The 27,880-nt window shown below is 44.6% G+C and overlaps 1 protein-coding gene across 1 annotated transcript in view; it reads left to right on the top strand.

Annotated features, from left to right (window-relative positions):
• The window catches only part of sorl1 (sortilin-related receptor, L(DLR class) A repeats containing), a 227,127-nt gene that overhangs the window by 26,111 nt on the left and 173,136 nt on the right, over nt 1–27,880 (top strand). The gene's annotated exons all lie outside the window — the stretch shown is intronic.

Raw genomic sequence — 27,880 nt, 5'->3', positions numbered from 1 at the left:
AAAACTGTTAATGGGTGCTTTGTATTACCCCCTGGTGGCGGCATGCTAGATTGTGTGAAGGATTCTCCCAGTGTCTGCGTGGGTCTCGCCCTTACAACCCAAAGATGGGCATGGGAAGTGAATTGGCCACGCTAATTTGCCCCTTAATTGAAAAAAATGAATTGCGTGCTCTAAACTTGAAAGAAAAAGGCAAAAATTACACCAGTATGCAGCAAAGATGGAGTAGTATTAATGGGGGATTTCAAAGTATACATTGATTGGGAGTGGCAGATGAGCATCTGTCAGGAAGGTAGTGAATTTCTGGAATGTGTCCGGGAAAGTTTCCTACAACAATATGTTCTAGAAGCAACAAGGAACAGGTAGATTTAGACATGGCTAATGAGCTCCATTTACTTAGTCTAACTGTGCACGAACATGGTAGCACCGTGGTTAGCACTGTTGTTTGACAGCGCCAGGGACCCGGGTACAATTCCCGGATTAGTCACTCTGTGCGGAGTCTGCACGTTCTCCCATCTCTGCGTGGTTTCCTCCAGGTGCTCTGGTATCCTCTCACGTCCAGAAATACGTGCTGTTGGGTAATGTGGACATTCTGAATTCTCCCTCTGATTACCCGAAGAGGCGCCGGAATGTGGTGACTAGAAGCTTTTCACAGTAACTTAATTGCAGTGTTAATGTAAGCGTACTTGTGACACTAATAAAGATTATTATTAACACTTATCAAATAGTGATCACAACATGATTGAATTCAGTGTAGCGTTTGAAAGTGAAAAGCAAGTTTCAGATACTAGAATTGTACACTTGGGTAAGGCTGACTTTAACGGGATGAGGCAGACACTGTCCACGGTAAATGTAAAAGATCAATTGAAGGTCAGTGGGGAATATTTAAAGAAACATTAAAAAGATGCAGAGCAAGTATATACCCTTGAGAGGAATAGCTCTGTTTCACAAAAAAAGCCATGGACAACTAAAGAGGTTAGGACAGCATAAACTAAAAGAAAGGGTGCACAAAATTAGCACAGATCCGGATAAATGGGATAGGTACAAGGACCAACAAAGGGTCACAAAGTAGCTGTAAGAGCTATTAAAAGTGATTATGAAAGGAAACTTGAGGGACATCAAAAGCATGAAGAAAATTTGTAGTTGAAGAGCACTGTAGGCCCACTAAAGGCTGAAAATGGAGTTATTGTCAGTGATAATGGGGAAATGGCAGACATGTTGCCTCCGTGTTTATGGTAGAAAAGGTCGATGACTTGTTGGAAGTCCTGAAAAATGAACAGTTGATAAGCGGACAGGGATTTAATACAATTAATGTAAGTTCAGCATCGCTGATCCAGGTTACTGCGGTAGACAAATAGGAGAAGTAGCTAGGGCCTTAACATATATCTTCACATCCTCTTTGACCACAGGCGAGGTTCCAAAAGACTGGAGAATGTTGTTCCCTTGTTTAAGAAAGGAAGCAGGGATAGTCCAGCAAATTGTAAACTGGTGAGCCTGACATCAGTGGTGGGGAAGCTTTTGGAAAAGATACTGGGGGACAGGATATATGCCCATTTGGAAAAAAATGGACTAGTTAGTGACCGGCAGCATGGTTTTGTACTGGGAAGGTTATGTCTTGCCTACTTAATTGAGTTTTTTGAAGATGTGACAAAGAAAATTGGCGAAGGAAGAGCTGTCGATGTGGTTTATATGGACTTTAGTAAGGCGTTTGACAAGGTCCCACGTGGTACAGACTGATACAAAAACTAAAATCACATGGGATTCTGGGTGGGCTGGTTGGATGGATACAGAACTGGCTTGAATTGGAGGATCAAATCTAGGTATGAATTGTAGTGTAAATGGCAGAACCCTTGGGAATATTACCGTACAGAGGGATCTGGGTGTGCAGGTCCACAATTCCCTAAAAGTGGCAACGCGTGTGTCCAAGGTGATTCATAGAATCATAGAAGTTTACAGCATGGAAACAGGCCCTTCGGCCCAACCAGTCCATGCCGCCCAGTTTTTTACCATTAAGCTAGTCCCAGTTGCCCGCACTTGGTCCATAACCCTCTATACCCATCTTACCCATGTAACCATCTAAATGCTTTTTGAAAGACACAATTGTACCCGCTTCTACTACTACCTCTGGCAGCCCATTCCAGACACTCACTACCCTCTGAGTGAAGAAATTGCCCCTCTGGGCCCTTCTGAATCTCTCCCCTCTCACCTTAAACCTATGCCCTCTAGTTTTAGACTCCCCTACCTTTGGGAAAAGATGTTGACTATCTACCTTATCTATGCCCCTCATTATTTTATAGACCTCTATAAGATCACCCCTAAGCCTCCTACGCTCCAGGGAAAAAAATCCCAGTCTATCCAGCCTCTCCTTATAACTCAAACCATCAAGTCCCGGCAACATCCTAGTAAATCTTTTCTGCACTCTTTCTAGTTTAATAATATCCTTTCTATAAAAGGGTGACCAGAACTGCACACAGTATTCCAAGTGTGGCCGTACCAATGTCTTGTACAACTTCAACAAGACGTCCCAACTCCTATATTCAATGTTCTGACCAATGAAACCAAGCATGCCGAATGCCTTCTTCACCACCCTGTCCACCTGCGACTCCACCTTCAAGGAGCTATGAACCTGTACTCCTAGATCTCTTTGTTCTATAACTCTCCCCAACGCCATACCATTAACTGAGTAGGTCCTGGCCTGATTCGATCTGCCAAAATGCATCACCTCACATTTATCTAAATTAAACTCCATCTGCCATTCGTCGGCCCACTGGCCTAATTGATCAAGATCCCGTTGCAATCCTAGATAACCTTCTTCACTATCCACTATGCCACCAATCTTGGTGTCATCTGCAAACTTACTAACCATGCCTCCTAAATTCTCATCCAAATCATTAATATAAATCACAAATAACAGTGGACCCAGCACCGATCCCTGAGGCACACCACTGGTCACAGGCCTCCAGTTTGAAAAACAACCCTCTACAACCACCCTCTGCCTTCTGTCGTCCAGCCAATTTTGAATCCAATTGGCAACCTCACCCTGGATCCCGTGAGCTTTAACCTTCTGCAACAACCTACCATGCGGTACCTTGTCAAAGGCTTTGCTAAAGTCCATGTAGACAACGTCTACTGCACTACCCTCATCTACCTTCTTGGTCACTCCCTCAAAAAACTCAATCAAATTTGTGAGACATGATTTTCCACGCACAAAGCCATGCTGACTGCCCCGAATCAGTCCTTGCCTCTCTAAATGCTTGTAGATCCTGTCTCTCAGAATACCTTCTAGCAACTTACCTACTACAGACGTTAGGCTCACCGGTCTGTAGTTCCCAGGCTTTTCCCTGCTGCCCTTCTTAAACAAGGGCACAACATTCGCCACTCTCCAATCTTCAGGCACCTCACCTGTGGCTGCCGATGATTCAAATATCTCGGTTAGGGGACCCGCAATTTCCTCCCTAGCCTCCCACAACATCCTGGGATACATTTCATCAGGTCCCGGGGATTTATCTACCTTGATGCGCTTTAAGACTTCCAGCACCTCCTCCTCTGTAAGAAGGCATATGATATGCTTGCCTTCATCAACTGGGACATTGAGTACAGGAGTTGGGAAATCATGTTGCAGCTGTAGAAAACTTTGGTTTGGCCATGTTTGGAGTATTGCGTGTAGTTCTGGTCAACAGATCAGAAGGACGTGGAAGCTTTGGAGAGTGTGCAAAGAAGGTTCAACAGGATGTTGCCTGGTCGCGAGGGTGTTGGCTATGAGGAGAGGTTGAATGAATAAACTAGGCTTGTTTTCACTGGAAAGATGGAGGCTGAGGGGAGACCTGTTAGAGGTCTACATTATGAGAGGCATAGACAGGGTGGATAGTCAAGAGGCTTTTTCCAAGGGTGGAAGTGTCAATTACAAGGGGGCACAGGTTCAAAGTGAGGGGGGGAGAAAGTTTTTCACGCAGAGTGGTGGGTGCCTGGAACGCACTGCCTGGTGGAAGTAGGCACATTAACACCATTTAAGAGGCATCTGGATGGGTACATGAATAGGGAGAAAATAGAAGGATACGGACGGAGTAAGGCAGAAGGCTTTTTTTTTTAGTTAGGGTATCATGATCGGCACAGGCTTGGAGGGCCGAAGGGCCTGTTCCCATGCTGTACTGTTACTGTTTGTCCTTTGTTCTAACTAGGAAATTAAAGGAACTATAGAGTGACAAATCCCCAGGACCTGATGGTTTCCACCTGAAGGTATTAAAGGAAGTAGGGGAGCACATTGTAAATGCTCTAACTATTAAAAATCTCCCTAGATTTAGGAACAGTCCCTCTGGATTGGAAAATTGCAAATGTCACTCACTTTTTAAGATGGGTGAAAAGAGGAAACCAGGGAATTACAGACCAGTTAGCCTAATTTCTGTGGTGGGAAACTTGCTGTAGTCTGTAATCAGGGATGGGGTAATTGAACACCGGATCAGGGAACGCCGGAATGGATTTGTGAAGGGAAGGTCGTGTCTGACTTATCTTATTACATTTTTTGAGAAGGTGATTAAAAGTTAGTGGATAGAGAATCTATGGATGCCATTTGTATGGCCTTCCAAAAGGCATTTGATAAAGTCCCACAAGAGACTTAACTAAGGTGGAAGACCATGGAGCTGAGGGCAAATTATTGACATGGTTAGGAAACTGGTTGAACTGAGTGGGGATAAAATTGGCAGGACGTGACTAGTGGTGTACCACAGGGATCTGTGTTTGGGACTCAGTTATTCACATTATTTATTAATGACTTGGATGATGGCATAGAAAGACATCTATCCATATTTGCTGATGATACAAAGTTAGGCGCCATCCAAATTTGCTGCCGATACAAAGTTAGGCACCATTGTAGACAGCCTAGATGAGAGCATAAAATTGCAAGGAGATATTAACAGACTAGCTGAATGAGCGAAATTTTGGCAAATGGAATTTAATGTAAGCAAGTGTGAGGCTATCCATTTTGGACCAAAAAAGGATAGAGCAGAATACTTTCTAAGTGGAAAGAGGTTGGGTGCAGTGGATGTCCAAAAAGACTTGTGGGGGGGGGTTCCGGTGTAGAGATCCTTAAATTAATCAAAAAAGCTAATGGAATGCTAGACTTTATATGAGAGGTTTGGAATTTTAAAATGTGGATTATGCTGCAGTTATACAAAACCCTGGCTAGACCCCACTTGGGTTACTGTGAACAGTTCTGGGCACCACAACCTTAGCCTTGGAGGGAATGCAATATAGGCATACAAAAATGGTACCTGGATTATAGGGGTTGAATTACAAGGAGAGATTAAAATTAGACCTGTTTTTGCTTAAATTTAGAAGGTTAAGGGGTGATCTGATTGAAGTATTTATAAAAAAAAAAATGTTTTTAAATCATTCGTGGGTGTGAGCATCACTAGCTGGGCCAGCATTTGTTTCCCATCCCCCTAATTGCCCTTGAACTGAGTGGCTTGCTGGACCATTTCAGTGGGTGGGGCAGTTGAGTCAACTGCAGCGCGGTGTGGATCTGGAGTCACATGTAGGTCAGAATAGGTAAGGACGGCAGATTTCCTTCCCTGAACGACATTAGTGAACCAGATGGGCTTTTATGACCACCGGCAATGATTTCATGGTCATCATTAGACTTATAATTCCAGATTTTTGAATTCCGATTCTGCCATTTGCCAGGGTGGGATTCAAACTCAGGATCCCAGAGCATTAGCCTGAGTCTCTGAATTACTAGTCCAGTGACAATACCACTACGCCACTGCCTCCTATATTCAAGACATTAACAGAGAAAGATAGGGTGGATAAAGATAAACTATTTCCACTGGTTAGAGATTCTAAAACTAGGGGGCATAGTCTAAATATTAGGGCTAGACTGTTCAGGATGTCTTCACTCCAAGGGTGGTAGAGATTTTGGAACTCTCCCACAAAAGTTGAAAATAGATCAGTTAATTTTAAATCTGAGATAGATGGATTTTTGTTGAGCAAAAATATTAAGGGATATGGGCCAAAGATAGGTTATGGAGTTAGATCACCGATCAGCCATGCTCTCATTGAATGGTGAGACAGGCTCGAGGGGCTGAATGGCTACTCCTGTTCCTATGGCTTTGAGGAAGGGAGTTAATGTGCTGGAGCCAAATGCAGACAACAGGAAAATAGGTGGCAAAGCAAGTTGTGAGGGGGATACAAATCATTTGCAAAAATATATTGGTAAGTTAAGTAAGTGGGCAAAAAAGTTGGCAAATGGAGTTTTAATGTGAAGTTAATTTTGGAAGGGAGAACAAAAGAACCGTATTTAAATGGAGAAAAACTGCAGAAAGCTGCAACACAAAGGGGCTTTGTGGGGGGGTACATGCACACAACACAGAAAGCTAGCACACCGATGCAGCAGGTAATCGTGAAGGCTAATGGAATGGTGGCTTATATCGAGGGGGAATGGGGAAGTTTTGCTGCAACTGTACAAGGTACTGGTGAGACCGTGTGCTGTGAGCAGTTTTGGCTCCCTTATTTAAGGAAAGATATTATTTCATTTGGAGGTGTTTCAGAGGAGGTTCATTAGAATGATCCCCGGTGTGGAGCAAAGTTTGAGACCGGCTCCTCGTTGGAATTTAGAAGAACGAGAGGTAATCTCATTGAAACAAAGGGGCCTGACAGGATAAATGCTGAGAGGACGTATCCCTTTACGGGAATGTCTAGGACCAGAGGGCAGAGTCTCCGGATAAATAGGGGTTAATTTAAGACGGAGATGAAGAGGAATTTCTTCTGAAGTTTGCGAGTCTTTGAAACTCCTTGCCACAGAGTTGTGGGGCAGCGTCCTTGTGTTTTTAAGGCTGAGATAGATACATAAATTCTTGGTCAGTAAGGAAATCGAGAGTTACGTGGAAAGGGCAGCAAAGTAGATGTGAGGAAGGTCTGATTAGACACTATCCTATTGAATGGTGGAGCAGGCACGAGGGGCCAGATGGCCTACTCCTGTTCCTATTTCTTATGGTCATTATGGTTGACTCTTGGCTGCCGCCTCACTTGACCTGGCAAGCCACTTTGTTGTATTCAGAAGGGCAGTTTGTTTTCTCAAGGGCATTTGGGGGTGGGCAATAAATGTTGGCCCTGTCAGTGACACCCCATCCTGTAAATTAATTTTTTGAAATTAGGAAGAACTATTTCCGAATGTGTGGAATTTTAAGCTGCCATGTTTATTGTTTCATGATGCAGTATGAAACTTGGCAGGACTGGGTGTCCCACTGCAGTACACTACAGCAATTCAAGAAGATGGCACATTGCCACCTCCTCAACAGCAATTGGAGATGAACAATATATGATAAGTCTTTGGGGGTGGTGTCCACATCTCATAAACATTTATTTTAAAAAAAGTTGACAGCATGATTGATTTGGAGACTATTTTGATAGTTGCGCTGCTAACCCTGTCTATTTTCAGAAGTTGGGAGTTATAAGAACTTGACCTTGTTCAAGTGAATTTTTATTTGTACAAATATTTTGGTTTGGTAAGCTGTGTAATGTTAGTTGGTGCATGCAAGTCCCAACAGTAGCTGCTGGATTGGTTAGACTGCTTTTTGTTGTGCAGAATTGTTGCGCTCATCAAATGTGCAGCTGCCTGGAAGTGTTGCACAACTAATGTATTGCAAATCCTTCCTGAAAGGTGCTTTGGTACAATTGGTGTTGCCCCAAAAAGCAGTGAATCGTGGCCACATGTTGTTTTTTTGAGCCTAAAAATGACGAACAAATGATTTGAAATATCAGTAGCAGACCGAAGTGTAAAATCAATGATTTAAAGACTAATTTTCTTGTGTTCCTCCCTCCCAATTCTTAATTCACAGCTATTTCTAGGGTGTTACTTGTATATCCTTTTTATAATGAAGACGAGTGAAAAATACCTTATCAATTACATACTCCAAATATTTTCGTTGTCCTATACCTCATGGTCCTATATTTGTAAACTCCAATCATAAAAAAATTCTTAAAAGGTAACATTAATCCATTAGCTGAGAAAATAATCCTGATGCCTGTACTTTTTACTAGAGCTTTACAAATTTATCACTTGCAGTTTAATTTCAGCAATTAAAAAAACAAAACTATTACACACCTAGTCTTTGGGCTGCACGGTAGCACAAGTGGATAGCACTGTGGTTTCACAGCACCGGGGTCCCAGGTTCGATTCCCCGCTGTGTCACTGTCTGTGCGGAGTCTGCACGTTCTCCCCGTGTCTGCGTGGGTTTCCCCCGGGGGCTCCGGTTTCCTCCCACAGTCCAAAGACGTGCAGGTTAGGTGGATTGGCCATGCTAAATTGCCCTTCGTGACCAAAAAGGTTAGGAGGGGCTATTGGGTTACGGGGGTAGGGTGGAAGTGAGGGCTTAAGTGAGTCGGTGCAGACTCGATGGGCCGAATGGCTTCCTTCTGCAGCACTATGTTAAATCTATGTAGTTGTGATATAAAATTTAAACTTCATCATAGTGGTCATGGTAAACACCTAAGATTCCAGTGGCTCAGTCGGGCAATGTACCAATCTGACTTGGTTGATTGAGATGTTGACGAGATTTCCAAGTTTTCTCATTGAGTCTGTTGAAATTTTGAAAAAGTAGAGCATATTGGACAAAGGTTTTCAGGCCTTTTTGTTTTGTAGTGTTTATAAAAAATAAAAATAAAATTTTATTCTCCATTTTCACATTTTCCTTAAATTTACACTCCACCCACACACAGTAAACGGTAACAAATACAAAATCAATCCCCTTAACAATACCAACAATCCCATCCTCCCACCACCCCAAACAATGGCCCACCTGTCAATATATGCATCCAATAAAACAAACCCTCCCACGGTGGCAACAAAAAAACAAAGGAGAAAAAGGAGTCCGGGACCGCCCATGAGTCCACTCCCCCCTCACCCCCCCCCCCCCCTACACTCAACGCCCTGCAACCTCTGAAAGAGTACCATACATGATACCCAGACCCAAGAGTTGTAGCCCCCCCCCCCCCAAGTCTCCAACACCTCCCGTCCATTGCCTCTTGTAAAACTCCTCCCCCAACCTCGGTCCCCCCCCCAACCACCCCGGCAAGACCACTCGGACCCTGTTCTGCCAGGCTCCGATGGCCGCGACCCCTCCCCCACCTCACTCTCATTCGCTGGCCGGCTTAAACCGGCCAGTGTGGAGGCCCCCGCCCGGGTCCCTTTCCCCCTTGCCCGGACCTAGGAAAGCCCAGAAATCCCCTTTTAGCACACAAACCCCGCATATCTACCTACACCCCAAAAAGCCCTCATTTTGAAAAGTCCCATCACTTCCCTTGTCCAAATATATACAACATTGGCTCCTTCAGCCCATACACCCGCACGCAGTGAAACAAAAAGAAGAAAATACAGTCATGGGGTTACATTGGCACATGGCCATTTCTCAATTTCTCAGTTCTGCCACAGTCCTTCTGCCTTCGCAAACTCCTCCGCTGCTTCCGCCGTTCCAAAATAAATCGCTGGCTTTTAAAGCAGACCAAGACAGGCCAGCAGCACGGTTGAATTCCCGTACCAGCCTCCCAGAACAGGTGCCGGAATGTGGCGACTAGGGGCTTTTCACAGTAACTTCATTGAAGCCTACTTGTGACGATAAGCAATTTTCATTTTCATTTCATTTCATTTCCCACTTCCTTCAGTGCCTCCCCTTGCTCTCGCACCTCCACCACTGCGCTCGCCACCGCCTTCGTCACCGGGGAAATCACCTCCTCCACCAGCACACTCAAAACCTCTCTCCTCTCGTTCCTCATTGTCTCCATGTATTTTGTAAACTGCCTTTCGAATTCCGCAGCCATCATCTTAGTTATTTCTTCAGCCGTAAGCAATGCGGCCTCCCCTGGTGCTCCAGCCTCCATTTTCCTTGGTGAACCCGCGGTGACCTTTCCACTCCCCGACGGACCTTCAGCTGTTTTCCTTACGGAGGTTCTCTTGCTCACCCTCAACATTTTTTTCTCACTGTGCCTTCACTCTGCCGTCTCTGTGCCTTCTCCCTGCTTTTGCCGCCTCCGTGGACCCTGGGACCAGGCTTAAAGCCCCGAAAATGCCATTCCTGAACGGGAGCACTCCATTGTGCGGCCGCCTCCCACCCGCCGTCACCGGAAGTCTTGTAGAGTTTTTAAATAAGTTCCCAATTCTTTTTTCCCCAATTAAGGGGCAATTTAGTGGCCAATCTACCTACCCTGCATATCTTTGGGTTGTGGGGTGAGACCCATGCAATCACAGGGAGAATATGCAAACTCCACACTGACAGTGACCCAGGGGTCGGGATCGAACCCGGGTCCTCTGCGCCGTTAGGCAGCTAACCACTGCGTGACTGTGCCATTTTCCTTTTGTCGAGTTAATGTAATTGGGGTAACTGAATTCTCACTAAGTTTGCTTCAAACATAGCCTGCTTTTAGATACCCAAAGGGTAGTATTCTGGGAACTTCGTATTCAGTGGCTTTGCATAGACAAGAAATGAAAAAAATGAAAAATCGCTTATTGTCACCATTAGGCTTCAATGAAGTTACTGTGAAAAGCCCCTAGTTGCCACATTCCAGCACCTGTTCGGGAAGGCTGATACGGGAATTGAACCGCGCCTGCCTTGGTCTGCTTTAAAAGCCAGCTATTTAGCCCAGTGTGCTAAACCAGCCCCGTGTATACTTAATTTGCATTTGGAGAGTTTGTAATTTGTGGCAATTTGGCTTTGGGAAGAAAATTACTGGTGACTTTACGAAATCAGTTTAAGACCACTTTCTTGTACAGTATACTATTTTTAGCAGCCAGTACGTTTTTAAGGGCGCTTTCGGGCAGGTCCAGTTTGTGGAAGACTAAACCTTTAAATTCGCTACATTGCTATATCTCTGCTATCATTGTGCACAGCAAGTGTATAACTAGTCCTGTGATTCTATTAATTTTGCGTGTTTTTATTTTCCACTATACTTCCACTACACTCTTGCTAAATTAACCAGATTGGTATTATTTTAACCCCACAGAAGGAAGATTTAAATAAGAAATTAAACTCCTATGTGCTCACAAAGTAGGATTTAATCATCACTTATGAATGTAGAACAAATTGGAAATTAGCAGTTTTGTGCAAATTATTTTATTTATCCCTTCAGGAATTCTTGTGAAAAGTGCTGAAAGCTCAGATTGTACTTGAGAATCGGAGGACTGATGTAAAATATGTGGATTATTTTAGATCTTAAATTGTGTAGAGGCACAACTCTTTATAGGCAGCTTGCAACACACCCAAATGAATAATTATTTTATTTGTAATAATTCATTATCATGTAAATATTCTGTGAATTTATTAAAGGAGCTTAATTGACATTGTTAAAGTAGGTTAGCTTTATAGGGATTTTTAGCATCAACGGGTCAATTGGAAACTTGGCTGTCGTCCTTCTCGTCAGTGTTGTCCTTTTGAATGTGGGTGGGCTAATGAGAACTGTAATTGCATGTACCTACTCGTCTGCAGTCTGACCTAATTTCCTAAGCACCATGTGATTGTGACGAACGTAGCAAGCTCATTAACACATTTGCAGAAACTTGGAGGACTAGGATACATGCAATGAATTGACTTATCTGATTGGTTCAAAGTTTTAAAACTGTACCCTGAAATGGTGTGGGAGGATGATGTTAGATGAAGAGAAAGCTGATTAGCCTACCTTGAGCAGTATTTCTATCAGATGGTGTTCGTCCGAGCATCATAACCTTTGTGTGGTCCAATTTAGAAACAAATCTGTCAGAAATAAGTGGATTGCTGTGCTGGAAGCTCCCTGTGTGCCCAGCTTTGTAGGAGATTTTAGCTCAAAACTTGAGGATAAACAGTAGTTGGAGTTTGAGATGTTTAATATGCTTTGTAGACTTTAGGAGCAATGGTAGAATAGTGGTGAGCAGAGCTGCCTCCCAAGCAGTTGACTAGGATTCAATTCCTGGCCATCACAGTAACTATTTATTTAGAAGCACGGCTCTGTAAGTTTGAAAAGGAGGAACAAAAACAGTTTGCTGCAGAATTTGTATTAAAATATGCCGGTTAATCAAATAAAAAAGGCTGTTTATGCTTCACCCCCCCCCCCCCCTTCCGCACTGACTCCACTCTCGTTACGCCACCCTGGGCAAGTGCACAGTCAATTTCAGCCCCACATGCCCCAGAGTCACTGCAAAGGGAATTAACCAATAATTCTTCTCGAAATTCCTAAAGTCTTTGGCCCTTGGCTGCCCAACAATTACAGTCACCAGATTTGTAAGTTGCAACACCATTACTGTTCATTTATAGCAAGTACTATCATGAAACATGCAGTAAATACAACTGGATGACGACAAACTGATGCCTACTACCCCCTTTTAACTGTCCCATCCGCTACCCACATACACAAGACTGACGGAGGTGGAAAGGGGTAAATACAATAAGGATGAAAGTCAGAAGATGAGAGTCTTTGCTTCCAATGGTGGTTCTTTAGCACCCTTTCCTCACAGCATGCTAGTTGATCAAAGCCTCTGGTTTACGCATGGTAATGGCCTTCCTTGGAGAGTCATTCATTCAGGGTCCCCTGAAGGCTGGAAAATGCAGTACTTGCAGGTTTTCTGGGGAGACATTTTATCTCTTATCAAACTGGACCATCAACTCCGTTCACGTTCAGTCCTATATCTTTATGTATAAACACTTTATTTTGCATCAAACCTGGCTTTCAGCTTGTGGTTTGATTTTAGGCCTCTGCAATATCGAGAGTGACACCCAGTCTTGTTGGAGCGAGTGCCCGCCCTCACAGTTACATTATGTTGAGAATCAGTGTGATCTTATTGGAGCGAGTGGATCATTCCAGTGGGATAATATCCAATCACCCCCTGTTACTGGGCAGAGCACAGCTATTTGGACCATTCATTGGCCATCAGCCAAATCAATCAAACAGAGTCATCACTGACACTGGCCAGTCGACAATCACCAGTCGAAAGCAGAATAATCTCTTTGAATTAGAGGGACAGGCCACTGCTTCCTTCCTTCGGTTTGAATTAAAGCTATGGGCTGCCAAGACACATGTCCATAAATCATGCATGGATCAAAAATGTAACGGCAAAAATAAAAAGGGGAAATAAGGTAACCAACAGGGACAAACAGGAAGGATCCTTACACTCTCCTTGCCTCTGGATTTTCAGTTCTTGCAGGAATGAGGTCAGGAGCCGAGTGATCCTGGTGGAACTGAAACTGCGTGTCCATGTGCAGGTTATTGATGAGCAAATATTTCTTGATTACACTGTTGAGGGCCCGTTCCATCACTTTACTAATAATCAAGAGTAGACTGATGGGATGGTAATTGTCCAGTTTGGATTTATCCTGCTTTTTGTTTACAGGACACACCTGGGCAATTTTGCCACCTACCCAGCAATGTGGAATGTTGCAGGTGTATTGGAACAGCTTGGCGAGGGATGCAGCAAGCTGGAGCACAAGCCTTCGGTACTTTGCAGGAATATTGCCAGGGCCCATAACCTTTGTATATTCACTTCCTTTTTTTGCGTGCCCAAGCATTCAGTTTCCCTCTCTTCCTCGCTAAGTGTGCATTTGCTCTTTTTTTTTTTTTTTTTTTTTGCAAGAATGCCCCTCTTTCTTGAGGATCTTTGATGTGGAGATGCCGGCGTTGGACTGGGGTGAGCACAGTACGAAGTCTTACAACACCAGGTTAAAGTCCAACAGGTTTGTTTCGATGTCACTAGCTTTCGGAGCGCTGCTCCTTCCTCAGGTGAATCAAGAGGTCTGTTCCAGAAACACATATATAGACAAATTCAAAGATGCCAAACAATGCTAGGAATGTGAGCATTAGCAGGTGATTAAATCTTTACAGACCCAGAGATGGGGTAACCCCAGGTTAAAGAGGTGTGAATTGTCTCAAGCCAGGACAGTTGGTAGGATTTCGCAGGCCAGATGGTGGGGGATGAATGTAATGTGACATGAATCCCAGGTCCCGGTTGAGGCCGCACTCATGTGTGCGGAACTTGGCTATAAGTTTCTGCTCGGCGATTCTGCGTTGTCGCGGGTCCTGAAGGCCGCCTTGGAGAACGCTTACCCGGAGATCAGAGGCTGAATGCCCTTGACTGCTGAAGTGTTCCCCGACTGGAAGGGAACATTCCTGCCTGGTGATTGTTGCGCGATGTCCGTTCATTCGTTGTCGCAGCGTCTGCATGGTCTCGCCAATGTACCACGCTTCGGGACATCCTTTCCTGCAGCGTATGAGGTAGACAACGTTGGCCGAGTCGCACGAGTATGTACCGCGTACCTGGTGGGTGGTGTTCTCACGTGTAATAGTGGTATCCATGTCGATGATCTGGCACGTCTTGCAGAGATTACCATGACAGGGTTGTGTGGTGTCGTGGTCACTGTTCTGAAGACTGGGTAGTTTGCTGTTACAGATCTCTGGATCTGTAAAGATTTAATCACCTGCTAATGCTCGCATTCCTAGCATTGTTTGGCATCTTTGAATTTGTCTATATATGTGTTTCTGGAACAGACCTCTTCATTCACCTGAGGAAGGAGCAGCTCTCCGAAAGCTAGTGACATCGAAACAAACCTGTTGGACTTTAACCTGGTGTTGTAAGACTTCGTATTGAGGATCTTTAACATCTTTACCATAATGTGATCGTGGAAAGGAAGGAAAAACATGTTTTTCATTAACTCTCTGGTAGTCAGCTATTTATGACAATAATAAATAGTCCCTGATGATGATTCTAAGTCGGTGATCTGATAAAAGAGTTAAATCTTCAGTCCTTTCTGAAGGAACATTAACACTTCCATAGTGCTTTCATGACCTCCGGATGTTCAAGTGCTTTGCAGCCAATGAAGTGTAATCACTGTTGTAATGAAAGAAATGTGAAAATCAATTTGTGCACACAGCTCCCACAGAGAGCAATATAATGACCTGAAGATTTTTTTGTGGTAAAGATAAATATTGGGTAGAAGGCTATGCAGAAGTTCCCTGGATCCCAAATACTTCCGCATATTACAGAAATGGTGTCAATAGAAGAATTGATCAATCTATAAATTGCTGGTTGAATGGCTAAAGTGATATTAATGCCACAATAGGAAACCGTGAGATAAATTAAAGGTAGTAGCCCTAGGATATGCTAACAAATGGTGGTAAAGGCAGGTAGAAATGGAAACGGGGAAAGCTGGCAATTTAGGGGCAGCACGGTTGCACAAGTGGATAGCACTGTGGCTTCACAGCGCCAGGGTCCCAGGTTCGATTCCCCGCAGGGTCACTGTGCGCGTTCTCCCCGTGTCTGCATGGGTTTCCTCCGGGTGCTCCGGTTTCCTCCCACAGTCCAAAGATGTGCAGGTTAGGTGGCTTGGCCATGCTAAATTACCCTTGGTGACCAAAAAGGTTAGGAGGGGTTATTGGGTTATGGGGATAGGGTGGAAGTGAGGGCTTAATGTGGGTCGGTGCAGACTCGATGGGCCGAATGGCCTCCTTCTGCACTGTATATTCTATATTCTATGTTCTATGACCCAACACACAAGGTGCAAAACATCAATTAATGCTAACGGTGCAGACTGCTCTACCAGCACTGTTCTGACAAAGGTCCCAACATCAACCTGTATGTTTTCTTCCATAATCCAGCCACAAACACCTCTTCTTCCCCCACCCCACCAGCAGCTGAAATGCCTGAACAATAATTCTATATTCAGTATCTCCTGCTTATGAGAAAGTGGGAGCTGAAGTTTAAGGTTTGGAACTCTAGGTCAGCATTGATGCCAGAAAATATACAATCACTATGGTGCAAATACAGTGTGCATGCTTGGTCCTAATTTTGGCACTCGGCAACCAAACTATATGACCCTCGGTTTGTATGTTGAGGCCCACAATCAGCTGAATTGGGCGACTATTTCAGCTGCCCAGAGGCACCTCCAGGAAAGGAATGATTGCCACACACCCTAGTTGTTACAATCCCTTATCTGTGAGCAGCCTTAAAATCCTCTTTAGTAAATTTGCATTTTGTTTCGGAGGCTTAAATGGGAGGACATATGACCTGAAAATTGCTGTAAAACCAACTCTCAAGGCCAATCATAATGACAACCATTGACTGAACCACATCAAAAAAGTGACGTGTCCAACTTTTACTGCATTTAGTGCATGATGCATTTTGTGAATAATGCCTTGAAGTTTGCTTTTCAGGACATTGCATATATTGTGGTTTCAGAGCTGATCATGGCTTAAATAAGATGTTAATTTTGCAGCATCGAGAGGGTTATGTTTTGACTGTTACTACTAGCGAGACTGCTGATACTTTCATTAGTTGATTGAAAGTAGCTGACTACTTAAGTGCCATAGTTTCCTGTATTTGATGATTAATAATTGATCATATTGAGTGTCTCAATTAGTTTCTTGTGTGAAGTTATTTAACTTTTGGAATAGGTCAAGGTGTAAGACTTTATTTCTGCAACCCTAACTCATTGAACAATCTTCGCTCCAGAGGTACTTTGCAAAAGGTGATGCACATGATTTCTTAAAAGATTAATCTGCAAAGCTTTTGTTCTTCAACGGTAAATATTTTGAGTCGTAACTTCTGGAGTGAATCTCACTTTCTGCAAATTGTGGTTTGAGAAAAATAGTTCACTAACCTCTTCAGTGCATAATCCTTCTTGCTATTATTAGAGTTCCCCTCTGTGTGTATCTCTCAAAGCTTAAGCTAATAATTTATATGATCCAAGTATAAAATATTGGTCACGCATTGCTGTGACATTTTCTACTTTGTCATTCTAAACTGGCAATAATGTCCTGGGGGATCTGCTGAGAGGGAAATTGACAGGGTTGGGTTTGCTGCCCGTTTTAAACATCCTGATTTTGCATTCCGGCGACTTTAATTGAGAGTAAAATCAGGTGGGGTGTGGTGCCCCATGATGTACCCAGTCACGTTACACTGTTGGGGAGAGTTAACTAACTTGGCGGGGAGGTGGGAGTGGGATCCTGAGAGAAGTTTCAACAGGGGGAGATGCACAGCTAGAATTAGAAGAGACAGCAAGTGAGTGAGGAAGGCATAGATGTTTTAGGCCAGTAAGTCACAAGGCAGTTTGGCATGATTTGATATTTTACTGCAAGGAATCTGACTAACGAGGCAGAAAAGTTGAGGGTACAAATTAAAACATGGGGATCTGGTGTCATTGCTGCTGTCGCAGAGACCTGATTGAGAGAGGGCAGGAATGCCAGCTCAATATTCCAGGATACGGGATCTTGGAGGCGAGACAGGGATGGAGGAAAAAGAGGCGGGGTGTCACAATTTTGATCAGGGAATCAATTACAGCATAAGGAGGGACAACCCCTCGGAAGGCTCTTCAAATGAGGCCATATGAGTAGAACTTGAAAACCAAAAAGGACCAATCACATGATGCATGATCAATGACCACTAAAGCGAGGTTGTAGTCCAACTGAAGGCTTTAATAAGCTAGATGTTTCCCCCAGCAGCTCGGGTACAGAATGAGGGCTGCTGAGGCAGCACGGGTTCTTAGACCCCGCCTATCAGGGCGGAGTTATTATACACTCTAGCCTACAGGTTCTACCAATGGTACTTTAGTCTCTCGGGTACCGTAATATCTATAATATCACATTCACCCCCTGTTTAAAAAAAGTCCGGCAGGGCTGGTGGCCTGAAACTACAAAACATAACAACATGGTATAATTAGTTATGGAGGTACCATAATACGTCGGTACAGTGTTTAGTAACTATTTACAAGTCTGGTAGCTATGTACATTTGGTGGTTTATATTTAGAGATTACAAATAAAATGAAGCAATCAGTCGATCGGAGGCCCTGGTCGTCCTCTGATCGTCGGAGCCTCTGTGCTCACTCCGGTGGAGGCTCAGGCGTCTGACTCTGGGAGCATGGCTTCGATCTCCATGGCAGCTTCGTCACCCCTACACTGCACTGGTGGGGAAAACTGATGACCTGGGAAGGGAGCGCCTGCGGGGGGCGTCGGTGGGTGGGGGTCCTAGACGGGGGTGGCGGAAGGACCGATCCTCCTGTAAGGTGCTGCGGTGGAGGGGAGGGTGGGACTGGTGGCTGGAATGTGCGTGGAGTTCCGGCGGGCACCAGGTCCCGTAGGGAGACCGTATCTTGTCGGCCGTCAGGGTACGCCATGTAGGCGTACTGGGGGTTAGCATGGAGCAGATGGACCCTCTCGACCAACGGGTCCGACTTGTCCGCCCGCACGTGTTTTTGGAGCAGGATGGGTCCGGGTGCTGCCAGCCAGGTCGAGAGCGAGGTCCCAGAGGAGGACTTCCTAGGGAAGACAAGGATACGTTCGTGAGGTGTCTGATTGGTGGTTGTACAAAGTAGTGACCGGATGGAGTGGAGGGCATCCGGGAGGACTTCTTGCCATCGGGAGACTGGGAGGTTCCTGGACCGTAGGGCCAGTAGGATGGTCTTCCAGACCATTCCGTTCTCCCTCTCTATCTGTCCCTTACCCTGGGGGCTGTAACTGGTCGTCCTGCTCGAGGTGATGCCCTTGCTGAGCAGGAATTGACGCAGTTCGTCGCTCATGAAGGAGGACCCCCATCACTGTATGGAAGTGGGGAACCCGAACAGTGCAAAGATGCTATGGAGGGCCTTGATGACTGTGGTGGCAGTCATGTCGGGGCAGGGGATGGCGAATGGGAACCGGGAGTACTCGTCAATCACGTTCAGGAAGTACATCTAACTTATTAAATTGATGCACGATCAATGACCACTAAAGCGAGGTTGTAGTCCAACTGAAGGCTTTAATAAGCTAGATGTTTACCCCAGCAGCTCCGGTACAGAATGAGGGCTGCTGGGGTGGCACGGGTTCTTATACCCCGCCTATCAGGGCGGGGCTATTATACACTCTAGCCAATAGCAAGCATACAGGTTCTACCAATGGTACTTTAGCCTCTCCGGTACCGTAATACCTATAATAACACATCACATTGCTGGGAATGTTCTGAAGGCCCCCTAACAATCCGGGAGCAATAAAGTGCAGATATGCAAATTTCAGAGGGAAGTGTAAAAGTAATAGAAGAGTGATAGTGGGGGATTTCAACTTCCCGAAGAGTAGTCATAGTGTAAAAAGGTTTGGAGGGAGCGGAATTGTTAAAATGCATGCACGAGAACTTTTAAGCCAGTACGTAGAGGGCCCTACAAGTGAGGGATGGCCCTGGACTTAATTTTAGGTGACAAGGTGGGCAAGTGTTTGAAGTATCAGTGGGGCAGCATTTTGCAAACAACGATCATAACTCCCGTTAGATTCCAGATTGTTATGGAAAAGGACAAAGATGGGCCTGAAATCAAAGTGCTAAACTGGGGGAAGGCCAATTTTAATAAGATCAGATGGGATTTGACCAAAGTGAACCAGGGGCAAACACGTTTGGGTAAATCTGTGACAGAACAGTAGGGTGCATGCAAGAAATAAATGGGGAGCGTACAGGGTAAATAAATATTCCAATAAGGAAAAAGGGTGTAACCAACAAATCGAGTGTCCCCTGGGAGTAACAGCGGATAAACAGAAAAATGGAGGCGTATGGCAGAGAGCTCAAAAGGGCAGAAATCCCAAAGGCAAGGGAACTTAGAAATTGGGAGCGCAAAAAGGGGACCTGAAAGGTTACTGGAAGGTAAAATAAGGGAAAATCCAAGATATATTAAGGGTAAAGGGATAACTAAGAAAAAAGTGGGGCCCATAAAAGACCACAATGATAATTTATATGTGGAGCCGGAAGACGTAGGTAGGGTTCTAAATTTTTAATTTGTGTTGGTGTTGGTGTTCACGAGTGAGAGGAATGATGTCAGTAAATAAATCGGGGATAAGGACTGTGATAAAATGAAATATATTAACATAGAGAGGAGGAGGTTCTGAGTGGTCTGGCAGGCTGTTGGGAGGAAATAGGGGTCCTGGTAATTTTCAATTCTTTGGCTATCCTCCAATCCTTGGGCACCTCTCCTGCCAATGTGGGAGCATTGGGTCGGGTTATGGGGCTAGGGAGGAGTGGACCTTGGTTGGATTCCCTTTCCGAGGGTGGGTGCAGACTTAATGGGATGAATGGCCTCCTTCTGCACTGTAGGGGTTCTATGATTATTCAAGAAGGGAGGAAGAGATAAACCAGGAACCTACAGGCCAGTCAGTCTAACCCCTGAAGTGCTGGCGAAACTATTGGAAGCAATTCTGAGAGACCAAATTAATCTGCAATTGGAAAGGCAGGGATTAAGGAAGAACACTCTACGTTGTTAAGGGGAGGTCATGTCTGGCCAACTTGAATTTTTCAAAGAGGCGACCAGGTGTGTAGATGAGGGCACTGAATTTGACGTAGCCTACTCTGACCTCAGCAAGGCTTTTGATGAGGTACCACGGGGGAGACCAATAGCGAAGGTAAGAGCCCATGGCATCTGAGGAAACTTAGCAAATTGGATTCATCATTGGCTGACTGGCAGGAAACGGATCATGATGACCGAGGGGTATTTTGTCCAGTGGAGTCCCACAGGGATCAGTGATTAAGAAGGTGTATGGTATACTTGCCTTTACTAGCTGAGGCATAGGTGCAGGAGGTTATGCTGGAACTGTATAAAATGTGGTTAGGCCACAGTTAGAGTATTGTACGCAGTTCTGGAATCCACATGGTAGGAGGGATGTGATAGCACTGGAAAGGGTGCAGAGGAGATTTACCAGGATGTTATCTGGGTTGGAGATTTTCACCTTTGACATAGACTGGGGTGGTGTTCCTTGGAGCTGAGGGGGGACATGATTGAGGGACATAGATAGAGTTGACTTGGTGAAAGCATCAATGACCAGGGGGCTTCGATTTTGGGTGAGGGCAGGAGATTTAGAGGGGATATGAGGAGGGTGGTGAGACTCTGGAACTCACTGCCTGAAAGGCAGAGCCCGTCATGACATTTAAGAAGTATTTAGATGTGCACTTGGATGCCAAGGCTATGGACCAAGTGCTAGAAAATTGGATTTGACTAGTTAGGTTGTTTTTGACAGACACACGTGATGGGCTGAAGGGCCTTTTCGGTGCTGTAGACCTCTGACTCTATATGGCACAAGTGGAGATAAATTAGCTTTGCACAGACCAGCTTAAAAAAAAATCCCACCGCATTTAAATAGTCAGCTGAGACTTTCAATATCCATTATGGGTCAGGATAATGGAACAATTGGGTGTAAAATAGAAATTTTCAGTCTTGGAAAAAAATATATAATTACAGGATTGAATGATATCCGATATGTTGGCCTTTCTGATATTACTGCTGTATACGAAGTGGCTTTGTTTGTCCATGGGGCAATGGAGAGGCGTACCTTATTTCAAAAGACAGAACCTGGGTTGGGGCATTCCTCATCTCAGTGCCTTGCTGCGTCACTGTGTACAGGGAAATTATTGATGAGCAACAGATTTTGAGAATTCAATACGATTATAGTTATTTTAATGTACACTTGTCTGTTAAAGTTTCTGTATACATCTGCAGAAACGTAGAAGGATGGAATTAACCAAGTTATCCTTTTGTATCCAGGTTTCTTGCAGTTCAGTCTCTAAGTAACGGAATTGTTTTTTGCAGTGTAGCTTGGCAGGTTAAGGTCACAATGGACCGTGGACAATCCCAATGGTATTTTTTATAAACCTCTCTCAAAAGATACATGGAAAGAAATTAATCCTCGTCAATATTCCTGAACTCCAATTATGTGTGCGTGCAAACTATGCCTCCATTTTAAAGCTTTTGTCAGGCTTTTGTATTGTTAAAATATTGTAATAATTGCTATAAGCTTTTAAAATTGCACTGAATTATTCTGTGATAACAGGCGTGCATTTATATAGCACCTTTTGTGATTTGTATGTTTTTTTTTGTGCCATCAATGTTGTAATGTAGGAAAGACACTTAAAAAAAAAAAAAAAAAAAAAAATTTTTATTCTCCTTTTTCACATTTTCTCCCAAATTTGCACCCACCGACAATAAACAATAATCAGTAACTAATATAATGTCAATCCCCATATCAATAACAACGATCCCATCCTCACACCAAGCCCCAAACATTAGCCCGCATGTTAACATAAACAAATGACAAAAAGGAATCCTGAATGACCCATAGTCACCATTAACGCACACAGCTCTCCAACCCTCCCAACCACCACCCCCAACTAATGTTCGATGTTCTCCAGTTCTTGAAAGTGCATAATGAATAACGGCCATGAATTGTAGAACCCCTCCATCCTTCCCCACAGTTCAAACTTAACCTTTTCAAGGGTCCAGAATTCCAACAGGTCCCCCCCCGCCACGCCAGGGCACAGGGTGGAGAGGTTGCTCTCCATCCCATCAGGATCCGCCTTTGGGCGATCAACGAGGCGAAGGCGACAACATCTGCCTCCGCACCCGTTTCCAACACCGGCTGGTCCGACACCCCGAATATGGCTTCCTGAGGGCCCGGGTCCAGTTTCATGTGCATCACTTTAGAGATTACCCTAAAAACCTCCTTCAAGTAATCCTCCAGTTTTGACAGGACCAAAACGTATGAATGTGATTAGCGGGGCCCCCCCTGAAATGTTCACACCCATCTTCTACCCCTTAAAAAAAATTGGCTCATCCTCGCCCTTGTGAGCTGTGCTCTATATACCACCTTCAGCTGTATCAGTCCCAACCTCGCGCACGAGGTGGATGCGTTCACTCTCTGGAGCACATCACACCAGAACCCCCCCTCCATACCCTCCCCCAACTCTTCCTCCCTCTTTGCTTTGATTCCTTCCAGTGGTGCCTTCTCCTCTTCCAAAATAGTTGGTAAACCACCGACACTACTCCCTTCTCCAATCCCCCTGTCGTCAGCACCTCCTCCAGCAATGTAGATACCGGCTCCACCTGGAAGCTCTGTATCTGCTTTCTGGCAAAATCTCGAACCTGCATGTAATGAATGAAAATCGCTTATTGTCATGTGTAGGCTTCGAATGAAGTTACTGTGAAAAGCCCCCAGTCGCCACATTCTGGCACCTGTTCTGGGAGGTTGGTACGGGAATTGAACCGTGCTTCTGGCCTGCCTCGGTCTGCTTTCAAAGCAAGTGATTTAGCCCTGTGCTAAACCAGCCCCTTGTATCTAAACATTTCCCCCCCTGCTCCAGCCCATACTTTGCTCCCAGCTCCTTCAATCCAGCAAACCGACCCCCAAGAAACAAATCTTTTAGTGTCTCAGTCCCCTTCTCCTCCCATTTCCGAAAATTTCCATCCCGCTTCCCTGGCTCAAATCTGTGGTTCCCCTGAATCGGCTTTTCCCTTGACCCTGCCCCCAACCCGAAGTGTTGGCGAAACTGCCTCCAAATTCTCAATGAAGCTATTATTACCGGACTTCCTGAGTATTTACCCGGGGCCATCGGGAGCGGCGCAGTTGCTAGTGCTTTCAGTCCCGACCCCCTGCACAAACTCTCCTCCATTCTGACCCACTGGGAATCAACCCCTCTGACCCAGCTCCTCACCTTCTCCACATTCGCCGCCCAGTAATAATACATCAGGTTTGGAAGACCCAAACCCCCTGCCTGCCTTCCCCTCTAGCAGCACCTTTCTAACTCTGGTCACCTTCCCTCCCCATATGAATGAGTTAATCATTCCTTCAATCTCTCTGAAAAATGCCTTTGGCAGGAAAATCGACAGGCATTGGTAAATAAATAGAAATCGCGGCAACACATTCATTTTAACCACCTGTACTCAACCCCCCAGTGATAGAGGGAGACCATCCCACTGTGCCAGATTAGCTTTCACTCTCCCCAAACTAGAAATGTTGTACCTGCGGAGCACCCCCCCCCCCCCCCCCCCCCCACTGTGTAGGAAATACAGTTGATATACGCGAGACCATCTTACAGCAGGGGCAAAATATGAGGCCTGGCCCTACCGAACTTCCTATTCTACCGCTGGGGGCAAAACGCCGTGAGAGGGTGGCTGAGGAAACTAGAGGCAGACTGGGTCCAATTGGAGGATTCCTCCTGCACGGGGACATCCCCCCCCACCAACACACACACACTCCAGGCCACACTCTGGGAAATTGATCCAGTTCAGGCGCCATTTCAATCTTGCCGAGATGTCCATAGAGGCCCTCACCTGCAACAATCAAGGATAAACGTGGAGGGAGGACTGAGGACATGTACGTGGCCGATAGACCGGCGACCCTGGGGGAACTCTCGAGGCTCCAGCTCCTGAAGGAGAACAAGCTCTGGTACCTACAGCTGCGTGACCTCCGCACAAGGAGACCAAAACATTCCCCCAGAGACCTGGCACACACTTCTGGACATCACGGTAGGCCTGGACTGGTTAGGGGATGACAAATGTGGCCGTAGTTGGAAAGAATGCAGCCGCTCCTGTGCTCACATCATGTGACCCCATCATACTGTTTAATTTGTAGAGAAGGTCAGGACCCCTCTGGACGAGACCAAATGGAAGTGGGAGTTAGGCATGGAGAAGTGCACCAATAGCAATTAAAATATTTTCCTGCAAAAAAGGGAAAAATTTCATGTTAGCAGCAATATTTCTTGCATTCATCAATTCAATGTGTATTTGTATAGCTCTTTAATGTAATAAAAGGCCTGTAACGTCCAAGCTGCGGGGCATCATAACTGGAGTTACCACAAAGATTATAATAATAATATTCACTTATTGTCACAAGTAGGCTTCAATGAAGTTACTGTGAAAAGCCCCTCGTCGCCACATTCCGGCGCCTGTTCAGAGAGGCTGGTACAGGAATTGAACTCGCACTGTTGGCTGCGTTCTGCATTACAAGCCAGCGATTTAGCCCACTGTGCTCAACCCAGATGCACTGTGAAGTCCTGCCCCATGTCCACCGGTAAGGATTGTCTGGCTATTGTCTATGAAGCTCAAACTTTGTAGAGTAATTGCCTTGCAATGGGAACCAGCTGAACGTACAATATAAATTGCCAACTTCGGATGGTTCTGACTGTCCTCACAGTCAGAGTTACCCAGGAATAGATAGAATTAAAACCACTCCTTTATTCTGGATAACTATCGTACTGACTGCTCCCATCCCACTTATTTTACAAACATACCTCTACCTGACATTTAAAAGTAGCTGGACCTTTAGACTAGCCTGTTTAATAACAACTAGAGTGTTGAGTGTGGCTCTCCGGCCCTTGGGTTCAAGGCCTCAGGAACTTACTGCACCACACTGTACTTGTCCTGCTTCAGTTGGAAGGCTGCATGAGAAAGGGGCAGCTTTATTTCAGGCAAGGAAGTAGAAGTGAGTGGCAATCTGACTCTGGCCTGTAACATCCATGAAGTGGCAAAACATCCAAGCATTTCCCAGCACACAAGCTTAATATGAGGGCATTATTTACATGAATTTTGAGTTGTAATTTCAAAATCTGATTGCAGATTGGACAGATTTGTACATCTCTCTGTCCACCTCACCTATTTTGAGGCCTACACTTGATTTTGACATGTCAAGACAACTACCCACCTTGTATAACAAAATTCACATCAGAATTCTCATTACTTTTTATGTCGACCCAAGTGCAGGTTTATTGAAGTACTGAGGTGGTGGGGTGGTAGTTCTTGCAGATACATGTGTGAAATAGTACAAACATGTTGTTTTCCCTTGGGCATTACCGTCAGCTGTTGTAATAAAATTATCAAGGTGTTTTACCCCCCCCCCATTTCCATATCTTAAAAGCTCTGATCTTGCAGCAGCTCAGACGAAGCAATGCACAATTTGAGCTATAGGCCTTTCACTCAACTAGTCACTAATGTGTGTTTTTGGGTGCAATTTATGCAGAAGTGGTATATTCACAGGAGAAAAAGAAGATTTTGGTTGAAAAGTGTGATTTCATTTGTCAAAGGTCTGTTTTCATGGTGACTAATCTCGAGGTGAAGTGGTTTCATCACTGCAAATTCAACAGTGTTAAGCTAGATTCTGGACTCAGATAATTGTTCTATATCCACCTCATGATTATCTTTAGTCCTAATCTTATCACATGCTTCCGTTTTCATAAAGTCGGTTTAGTTTAAATCGCTCCATTTGGCAACTCCTTTTTTTTCAGTTTGCTGTAATTTTAAATTGTCCCTTGGAGAAGGAGAGAGTGCAAGTTGAGCCTCTGACCATGGCTCCCTTTCTCTTCTTGGACTGGACGGGATTGAATAGATGGCAGTCTTCTATAAAACAGCTTGGGATGTCCATTGGGTCCTTCTAGTAACTTGAGACTCCCTTTTGAAGAATCATACTATTTATAGAAAGATTTTTTGTTTAACTGGTATATCTGAAAAAGTGTTAAAATGCCTTGTGCATCGAACAAGCTAACATTCACTGTTTTTAAACAACAACAAGTCATCTCTTATTGCCTCTGAATTCAAATTCATCGCTTCACTTCATCTGCATTTCAAATCTTTACCCAATCACAGGTACATATATGCAGACACTTGCTGTTTTGTTTTTAACATGCTTTTCCGTCACTGTTTCAGCCTACAAGTTGGCATATCCTGTCTGCCCACTCAGTGGATGTAGAGCAGACAAATTCTCCTAGTGTTCGGACTAATATTTATCCCTCAACCAATATCACTTTAAAAGTAATTGATTATCCAGTCATTTAGCACTGCTGTTGGTGTGATCTTGCTATGCACAAATAGCCATGGCTTTTCCTATCCTGCAAGAGTGATGCCACTAACTGAATTGCTTCAGAATGTTCTAAAGGCATTGTTTGAATCTAATAATCAAATTACTGCGGATGCTGGAATCTGAAACAAAAGAGAAAATGCTGGAAAATCTCAGCAGGTCTGGCAGCATCTGTAGGGAATCCTGGGTGGTGTCAGGGTTGAACACTAGCTGAGGTAGTGGGGCCAACTGGTCAACTTTCAATCCCTGGGTGGTGTTACCTGAACTAGTGACAGTTGAAGGAAGGAGAAATGGGACTGACCATGAGCCCATGAGTACAGCATTTCACACAGCGGCAACAGCAGGTCTGAATGCCACTTTCTCCCTTGAACTATTGAGCAATATACCTTCATCTGTAGCTAAATAATGATCTCTTTCAAAAAGCTATCCTCCTGGATTCAGTCCACCCATGTCGGGATGTGCCTGTCTACTCATTGGGATGTGCCTGTCTGCTTGTCCACTGATATTCTGAAGGAGTTTAGGTTGCACTGTAACTGAACTGGCAGAGATTGATTTAGTGAATCACTTTTTAGAGGAGTATGTGAAAACAACTGTTTTCACTTATAATGTGGTTTTAATTCTTCTCTTTGCTCCTCTCAGCTAGGAAGGATATGGGCGATTGGTTTAGTTCGAATGATGTATTATTCCTACACCGTCTAGCCTTTCATGCTACAGTAAATATGTTACTACAGTGTCACCTGGTGGTAAATGTCAAGGATTACATTAAAAGTTGAGTTGATTTGTCATAATGTTAGGTAATGCCTCTCCACAGTATCATCATTGTCCTACGTTAGGCTCCATATCCTCTTGGAATCCTGAGGCCATTCACACTTTAAAAAAAAAAAAAAAAAAATGTATATATTTAATTGGTTAGATTTCTCTAGTCAGCAGCAACATAGTGGTGGTTGCTCGAAGTAAACAGTCCACAAATATCTAACGATCGCTGGTGTGAGTTTCCCCAATGTTGGTTTCAATCTGGCAGCTAGTGGAGGGGATTTCCAGTTGTCCAGTAATAGGGATCAATCATGTGGAATAAACAGCCAACCATGTTGACGTATGCTCCAGGATGCCATACTTCAGGACAACAATTTTTTTTTTTTTTTGCGGCTGTCATGAGCTGAGTGGTTGTGGAAAAAATGTGGCGCTCGTTATGGGCTGTTCAACCCCACCAAAAGGGCAAAAAAGCTCCCCAAACCGCCAATTCATTCCAGTTCCACCTGCAGTGCTGAAGGACCAGCAATCCAGATGTAAAGGCAGTAAAAGCGTGGAGAG

The sequence above is a fragment of the Scyliorhinus torazame genome, chromosome 21 (genome assembly GCF_047496885.1).
Source record: "Scyliorhinus torazame isolate Kashiwa2021f chromosome 21, sScyTor2.1, whole genome shotgun sequence".
Taxonomy (NCBI): domain Eukaryota; kingdom Metazoa; phylum Chordata; class Chondrichthyes; order Carcharhiniformes; family Scyliorhinidae; genus Scyliorhinus; species Scyliorhinus torazame.
Note: the sequence above shows the minus strand (reverse complement) of the source record. Positions and strands in the feature narration are given on the sequence as shown.